This window comes from Suncus etruscus, chromosome 5 (assembly GCF_024139225.1).
Source record: "Suncus etruscus isolate mSunEtr1 chromosome 5, mSunEtr1.pri.cur, whole genome shotgun sequence".
NCBI classification, from domain to species: Eukaryota; Metazoa; Chordata; class Mammalia; order Eulipotyphla; family Soricidae; genus Suncus; species Suncus etruscus.
The window spans coordinates 32663571-32672446 of NC_064852.1; the positions used below are offsets into that span (position 1 = coordinate 32663571).

The 8876-nt window shown below is 42.2% G+C and overlaps 1 non-coding gene across 1 annotated transcript; it reads left to right on the forward strand.

The window, feature by feature from the left end:
- The first annotated feature begins 2578 nt into the window (after window positions 1-2578).
- On the forward strand, window positions 2579-2742 carry LOC126009935 (U1 spliceosomal RNA). The gene has a single exon (XR_007496095.1). It is a non-coding gene; the product is annotated as a U1 spliceosomal RNA (small nuclear RNA).
- The last annotated feature ends 6134 nt before the right edge of the window (window positions 2743-8876 follow it).

The window sequence follows — 8876 nt, forward strand, 5'->3', positions numbered from 1 at the left end:
ATAAATTTCTGAACGCCATCTGAAAATGAGTTATTATGTCACCAACTCAAAATTTAGGCTTTTATATAATTTGAGATGCTAGGAACTGAATCCAGGCTTCACCATGCAAAGATTGTGCTCCTCAACTGAGCCACATCCACTACCTAAAGCCCCTCCGAAGATAATTTACACACTGAGAAAAAGGCCCTGATAATTCTCAGTGAATTAAGAGACCATCAGAGTTCAAAGTCCTTTTTCTTGACAATGTTCCCTAGCAACAACTCTTTTTTACCCAGAAGTCTAAGCTCAGGAAGCTTTGAAAATAGCCCATATAATCAGCTTCCCAAAGCAAGTCAGAACACTTCGTTCTGGAGTTGCCTATATATCCATTTTGTATATATGATCTATTTTTTATTTTTGTTATAACTCTATTCGGAAGAACCCTCATTCTTTCTTGACTATCTTCCTATTAAAATCTCTGCTTCACTGTCTGCAAGGAAAGACCAGGACCTTGGATAGAGATTGGGAGGAATTTCTCTTTTTCCTGTGAACAGTATAAGCTCACCGTAGACTGAGGAACATTACTCTCCCAAAAATCTAGGTGGCAAGGACAAACTCCAAGACTGATAAATAAAGTAGTTCACAGGTGCAGCTTAATGGCTGCCTGTGTAAGCCCCCAAAGGCCTGGGTCATGCTTGAGCTTGTGCAAACTTACCTTCCTGGGAATATATTTTCTTCCCCACAACCATCAACACCATCTTAAAACAGTTGGGTCACATTCTTGAATATGAATTTTCTTTTTGGGGGGATTTGGGCCACACCAAAAGATTCTCAGTGGTTACTCCTGGCTCTGCACTTAGGAATTACTACTGCCTAGTGCTCATAGGACAAACCCATGGGGCATCAAATCTAGGTCTATTGTTGCAAAACAAGCACCCTATCTACTGCCCTATCTCTCTGGCCCCATACCTTTGAATATAAATTTTAATTTTTCTTCTTCTTATTGTTAAGTGTGTGCATGCAAATGCATGTGTGTGTGTGTGTGTGTGTGTGTGTGTGTGTGTGTGTGTGTGTGTGTGTGTGTATTTGGCAGCTTCCAGGGATAGAAACCAAAACCTTTGACAAGTGAAGCATGTACTCTACCATTGAGCTACATCCCAGCCTCTTTGTGTTTTTATTACGCTTTTAGATTGTCAGTCCTGGGCAGCAACCCCAGAGCACTTGTGGCTCACCACTTGCTTCCCACTCTGCCCATCATCGAAAATGACTTTGACACAAGATCTTTCTCACCCTCCCTCTGCTTAAAACTTCTTGACAAATTAACCAAATAAGAACCATTTAAATTTCTTGAGGCACCTGCTCCTCTTTTTTTTTTTTTTTGTGGCTTCTTCACTGGGGCCAGATGATCATTAACATCAGTGAGGAAAACTACTGTCAAAGTGATAGCTCTCTGTGTTCCTTTAAAAAAGTAATTTATATCTTTCCTAGACCCACAAATATGGTTCACTGACCCTCTCCTAATAAGTACTTTTCATGCTGACTAATTCTTCCTTAATTAGGTGGTGGAGGGGACTGGGCAGCCAGCCCAAGAAGTTGTGTGTCTTTGTATGGAAGTTGCTGACTTGTATGGAAACTTGCCAGGGACTATGATACTGCAGTTGGACATCAAAGTTCCACCTGACTCTGTATGGTCCTGTAAAGCTGGACAATTTTTATTTGCAAGGGGAGAATCATAAACAGCAAAATAGAAGCTCAGCTATGGAGATTCCACAGAGTACATTTTAGCTAGCTAATCAGGAAACCAAGTACAATGGATCTGCATATAATCTGTTCCCACATTATATCAGCATATAATTACTGCATATTTTCCAATATGCAAAATGTGGCAGATAAATGTTGGTTCCGGTTTCCCAGACCAACCCAAGTATCAGAACACACATGATGCAATCAAACCAAGAGTGATTTATTGAGAGTCACAAACCAGCAGGCTGGACTTCACTAAGCGCAGTTGGAGACCCCAGCCCAATTCACATTTTCATTTTTATACCCGGTTTGGGGGATTTCCAAGTGGGCTCATTAACCTTTGCAGGGATTGGCTACACATTACAAAATTGCTTATAGAGCGCTAGGTGATTGGTCAGGGGAAAACTATAACTAATAAGGGTTTCACGGTGACTGCAGGCAGGATGTAAGCAGGATGTTGGCTTGGGGTGTGGTGGGAGGTAATAAGTAACTGTTCAGGGTTTGATTGGCTACCTGGGGTAGTATGACAATCTTGTGGGGCTTGCTATATTTCCTGGAACTTTTCTGCCTCATTTAGAGTAAGAGGCCTACTGCAGCTCTTGATGAAGCCAGTCATGACTTCTATTTGGTCCTTTCAAAATTAGATTGAGAACAAAGAATGGTGTTCACTGCACAACATTTTAGATTGATATCTGTTAATTCTTGAGTAGTTTCCTAGCAGGATGAACTGAAAGTCCTGAGTGCTTGCAGCACAAATGGAGCAGAGTGACTGTTAAAGCTCTTTATGCTTTTAAATATGCCTGTGCACACAGGCCTGTACTGAGGCGGGACATACAACTTTAAGAGTTTCTATAGCATACTTACCTGGCAGGGACGATACCATGATCACGAAGGTGGTTTCCCCAGGGTAAAGCTCACACATTGCACTCCGGGTGTGCTGACCTCTGCGATTTCCCCAAATGTGGGAATCTCGACTGCATGATTTATGGTAGTGGGGGACTGTGTTTGCACTCTCCCCTATAAAAAAATAAGAGTTTTTATAGCAAATCTTGAGGTAGTACAGTATATAGGGCTTGACTTATAGCCTGCAATCCATGTTCAAATTTGGCACTGCATATGGATCCTGGACACCTGCCAGGAATGATCCCTAAACATAGATCCTAGAATAATTTTGTGCACTCCTGCTTGTGATCCAATTCAACAAAAACTTCCTATCTCAGAGGCTAAGAAGGGAAGCCCTGTGGTTCTGCAGAAAAATAATTAGTCTCAATTTCCTCACTTGTCCCATATCCAGGGGAAAAGTAGAAAGGGTTTCTCTCTGTTAAGATTTGGGTATGCTGAGTTGGAGGAATCTTGTGCTGATATTAGGGTCATGCAGATTATTGCCAGACCATCACAGCCTCAAGGTCAGTTATTTTCTTCTTTCTTCTTCATTATAGAAAAAGAAAAGAGACAGGAACAAATGGAAAAAATATAAATATAGTCACTTCTAGATGCCCTATACAATTTTGTTTGTTTGTTTTATATTTTGGCTTGTGTCTTAATAAAAAGCCAACAAATATATGACTAGAGATATAATACAGTGGGCAAGGCACTTGGCTTGCATATAGCTGACCAGGTTCAATCCACAGCCTCCCATATGGTTCCCTGAGCACTGCCAGGAATAATTCCTGAGTACAGAGCCAGAAGTAACTTCTAAGCATCATTGGGTATGGCCCAAAACAAACAACAACAACAACAAAAAAAAACCCAGCAACAAATATAGGTATGTTTTTCTATTCATAATGCACACTCTTTTTGAAATGTTTTTTTTCCAACATGTTATATTTATTCAATGTTTTCCTCAAATTTTATTATAATTATCTTAGTGAAGTCTGACATTTCATCATGGTTCCAAATCTTTCATCACATCTGTGTGTCTGGAAAACTACTTTGAGAGGTACCTCATTAGTCTAAATCTGATGTGGTAGAAAAGGGCTTATTGTGAATAACAAAGGATGTTCTCATCAGTATTGCTGGAGAAATCACAAGGATTTTAGCAACTCTATTCTAGGGAATAGAAGCAGAGACCAAATATAAATATTTCTTAGATCACAGTATCACAACTAATGGATTATGACCATGCACTCTCTGCGGCCAAGGGTCCAACTTAAAAGGCAGGAGAGTTTGGAGCTGGAGAGATAGTAGAGCAGGGAGGGTGCTTACAGGCTAGTGATCTAAACTTGGATTCTCTTGTGAATGAAGGAGGGACACCTATCAATTATTCAGGACAATCAGTATAAAGCAAACTTCCTCCTGACAAAAGATTATTCTGGGTGGAATCCTGTCAGAACCACAGTAGTCTTAGAGCTAGGGGTGGCATGGGAGGCTTACTAAAGTGCCACTTTAAGGGGTTGGAAAGATAGTTCAGCAGGCAGGCACAGACCAAGCTAGTAGTAAGCTCTGAGCACAATGGCATGTGGCATTTAAACAGATGCCAGTGGAGGCCCCAGGGTGACTTAAGTTAACTGGGAAGGAGAAAGGCTGCAGCTCCAAGAAGGAAATCCTCAGCTTTTTTTTTTCTACCCACCTCCACTACCCTAGGAAATGACTGGGGAGATCTAGGACAAGCAAAGTTAGTTCTAGACCTTACCAGGTCTTTGCGGTCTGTCACCTTCTCTTACAGGGGAGACAAGCAGTGAAATAAAAACAGATTTTATTTGGAAGTACTGGAAGAGGGGAGGGAGAAGATAAGAAAGAGAGAAATGAGTAACATGCTCAAGAAAGAAGAGAGGTTTCTCCAAAGGCACAGAGAGCCATGATACACAGCACAACGTGAAAGCAGGAAAGCTCATATCTTAAGAGGAGAGATGTAGGCCACATATGCTAGGGTATCATGTCCCCAGGAGGCACATGTGTTTTCCTCTTTAGTGCCAAGTTGACTTTTTTATGGTTTCCCCAATATGCCCCAAGAGGTCAGACTCTAGTTGCTAGGTTGGATGCCAAAAGGAAGAGTTGAGGATAGCTGATGGTCTTTCATATTCCTTTTTGTTTTTTTATTTTTGGGGGCCACACCCGGTGATGCTCAGGGGTAACTCCTCACTATGCGCTCAGAAATTGCTCCTGGCTTGGGGGAAAATATGGGACGCCAGGGGATTGAACCGCGGTCCATCCTTGGCTACTGCCAGCAAAGTAGATGCCTTATAGCTCCGTGCCACTGCTCCAGCCCCATATTTCTTTCTTGGTCTTTGTTCCTGCTGAAGCTTTTCTTAATAGGGGGCCCATTACCTTGGGAGAGGGTAAGGGCTTTCCCAGCCTGCTAGCTTCAAAATCAAAACCCCAACAAAGGGCTTCTTTGAAGCCACTGCTCTCCTTGCAGCCTCTGAAGAGACCTGGGAGCCTACAATTTAACAAGCACCAGGTGATCCTGATGCAAAGTTGATAGGAAGTATATCCATATGTACAAACATGTTTTTTAAAATTAGGAACTTATTTAAATTTATTTTTAGAGTTTTGGAGATCTTTACATAAAAAAGAGCAAAATAAAAAAACTCATACACTGATCATTCAGCTCAATTAGCAACACATTTTTTCCTCGTGTAGTTTCCTCTGTTTTTCATCTGTTTATTCCTGTACATTAATTTTAATTTTCCAGCTAGAGTATTTTAAAGCAATTTTCAGACATTATTTCACCTATATTAAACAAGAATTCTTGTATGTAACCACGGTGCCCTTTTCATACTATGTGGCAGGTCAGAGAGACAGTCACAGTGAGAGGAAAGGATTTGTTGGGTCCCAGGGGTAGGAGTTGACAGTTTTCACAGACAATTTTACAGACCTCTAGACTGTTAGGGGTGGGGAGAAGAGAGGAGTTTCCATAGTCACGCATAGGCCAACAGGGGAGAGAGCAGATGGTCTTCATCCCTCAATGACAGGAAAGGATTTTCCATAGGTACCCCAGGAGGAAAGGAATGCAGTGCCCACCCAAGGTATCAGTTGGCACTATCTTTGCTTTTGAAATTCCACTCTCTGTAGAGGGTCAAAGGAGCTTCAGGTCTAATAGTTCGTTTTGTTGTAAGAAGATGCCAAGCTTTTCCAAGAAAAATTAACATCAAGGACAGCAATGGGTAGGACCACCAAAATCAGGCGGTAAGTAGAATCTTGTAAGTAAAGTGCTAAGATCACAACAGGGATGGTTGTGTGTTTTTGTTTTTATTTTTGTTTGTTTTGAGGCCACACCTGGCAGTGTTCATGGGTTTACTCCTGGCTCTGTGCTCAGAAAGTACTCCTGGCAGGGGACAAGATGGGATGCTGGGAATCAAATCCAGGTCTGTCCTGTGTTAGTAGACTGCGTGCAAGGCAAATGCCCTACCTCTGACTCAGGGATGGTTGTGGACCTACCCTCTAGTTGGGTGAATGCTGTATAACTTCAGTTTTACTTTAAACCCTGAACTTGCCTTGAATTCCCTTGAATTTCTCTGGGAGACTATCAGAGATCCCCCGCTGTGACAAAATTAACACCCTAAAATACCCCAGTCATTGTTCAAATTTCCCAATTGTCCCAAGAATGTCCTTTTAGAATTAGCTTGTTAATAGCCTAAGAAGCCCCTCAGACTGTGATTGCTTGTTACATTTCTTAACATTAAGGCCATTTTTGTTGTTTCTATCTCTGCTGCATGTTTAAGAAAGGAATGAGGGGAGTCATGTATCCTCCACAGTTTTATATTACATTTTGAGGGCATTTTAATTTTTTATTTGTGTGTGTTTTTCTGAATGCAAATATGACAGTTCTGATTTCAAGGCTGGAATCTCTGCTAGGCTCATGTGGGGAGGAGCTACAGAGACAGTCCATCAGTAGCCTCAGAGCAGCCTGTGGGGGCGCTGGTCCTGGGGACCAGACCACAATGGAAGAACATGCTTAGCAGGGTAACAATCATGGTTAGCATGGTGAGCAGGTTAAGGACCCAGAGGACAGAACAACCCTTTGCCAGTCAGCCAAAAAATGATGCAGGAGAAACCAGAACTTGCGGAAGAGGATTGAAGTGAGGTGAGCCAAACTGGCTCCTAGCTGTGGGATGGAGAGAAAGACCATGAATTCTGGTGGTCCATGGTTCCCTGGATATTCACATTTTTTTAAAAGAATGGTTAATGTTAGGAATGTTTAAAGTATGAGTCAGACCCTTGGGGATGAGGTGTGTGTTAGGTCAATGGGGCCAGATAAACTGCTAGTAAGGAGAATTGGATCTTTCTCTTTCACGCTTCTTAAGGGGCTTCTCATCCCCAGGATTGGAAAAATGATGTGTGCTGGTTGCTTTTGACCTGGTCTAGAACCATGAGTGTATAGATGGGCTGCTCAAGCAGCTTGCCAATGGGTGGCCAGCAGCTGGCTTGAAGCCATGCCCAAAGCAAGGTTGTGAGTAGGGTCCAGACCCAGAAGGGCCCCAGATTATAAATTAATGATAAAGTAGCAGCCTATATGTGCCATGAAAGATGGTGAGAGCAAGTTCCAGGCAGCATATGGGGTTACAGAATTCTAGGCAGCAATACCAGGGAAGCAGGCATAAAGCTTCCTAGTTGGAGATATTGGAGTTTCAGCCTAGCTTCTTGTTCTACCCATATAATTTTGGTATCTGTGAACTGGTTTGGGTGATGACCATTTTATTCACCTCTGGATAAGAAAATGAGAGAAAATACTCAGAGCATTTTGTGGCTTATGATTGGTTCTTATGATCTGACATTACCTTTCTGAGTCTTTCTCACAGCTCTGAAGCAGGGTAGCTCTGAGACCTCCTGGCACTGGGACAGAGGAATTGACCAATTTATTGAAGACCTGGCAGCCAGTGGACTTCAGGAAATAAGTCCTAGCTTGTGCAAAATTCTAGCTCCTTGGGCTGGAGAAACAGTTCAGGGGCAGGTGGATTGCTTGACTTATACACAACTGTTCTGAGTTCAATCCCTGGCACCATATATGGTCCCCCTGAGTACTCCCAGGCCCTGAGAACCAGGATTAAGCCTGAGCTCTGCTGAATATCACCTCCCTCCAAACTCCATAGTTTTCTCTCCTTTCTTACCCCTTTTTCCTACCATCATATGGCGTCACTTTTTCCCCTGCCATGCATTCTTTGATGAGTTTTTTAATGAGATTTCTCCCATGGAAGGACCTGTCTACAGGACTCCCATTTCATATTTGTTTGCCTGGGAGTCCATCAGGTATGACAGTGATGGGCACCCACCATAACAGACCCTTTTGCCCTTGTAGGATCTATGCTACAGTTCCTGAAGGGACATTGTATTTATAGCATCATATCTATTTGTCTCCTGCTTTAACCTTGAAATGATGGCTGGCTTGAGTTTATTTTATTAACCCTGCCTGGGGAACCAGCAGTGATTCTTAGCATCCCTTCCCCATTGGACTCCATTTCTTTGCAAATGATGTTGCTTTGTCTCCAGGGTAGTGCTCTGTCATCTCTACTCACTGGCATCCTGATTGGAAACACTGCCTGTGGGGTGTCAGGCTATCTGGAAGGAGAATATGCTGGGATTCTCAGTCTGCTTTTCCTGAAACAATTATTTGTGAGTAGAACTGAAAAGAAGAAGGACCCTTAAAAAGGCATTTTTTCCCCCTTGAGAACAGATATCAACCTTATTAATATTAAACCACTAGATGTAGTTATTTTGTTTGATTCTGGGGCCACACCCAGCAGTGCTTAGGACTTACTTCTGGCTTTCCACTCAAGGTTCACTACTTTTGGGGTTTTTTATGACCATAATGGCTGCTGGGGATCGAACTCAGGTCAGCGACATGCAAGGTAAGTGCCCTACCTACTTTATTATCACTCCACCCCCTAGATGCAGCCTCCTGAAAACATTTTCGGACCAACTGTCATTTTTTTCAGGTTTTTGAATTCTGGTATATTAGACCAGGGCACTTGTTTAATGTGTTCACCTGGGTGTGATGAATTGTCAGGATAAAGTCTAGTGGGCCAGACATATCTAAAGAGAAAGCTGAAGGTATTGCATATCCTATTTACTGGAAATCTCTTTTTAATAATTACTTTAGTATTATTATTTTTAAATATGGGCATGCACTTAAATACCCAATGACAACTTGTCTTAGCAGTGTAAACCTGATTAGTTTTGGGATCAGGCCTGGCAACAAGGTGAGGTGTTATTTG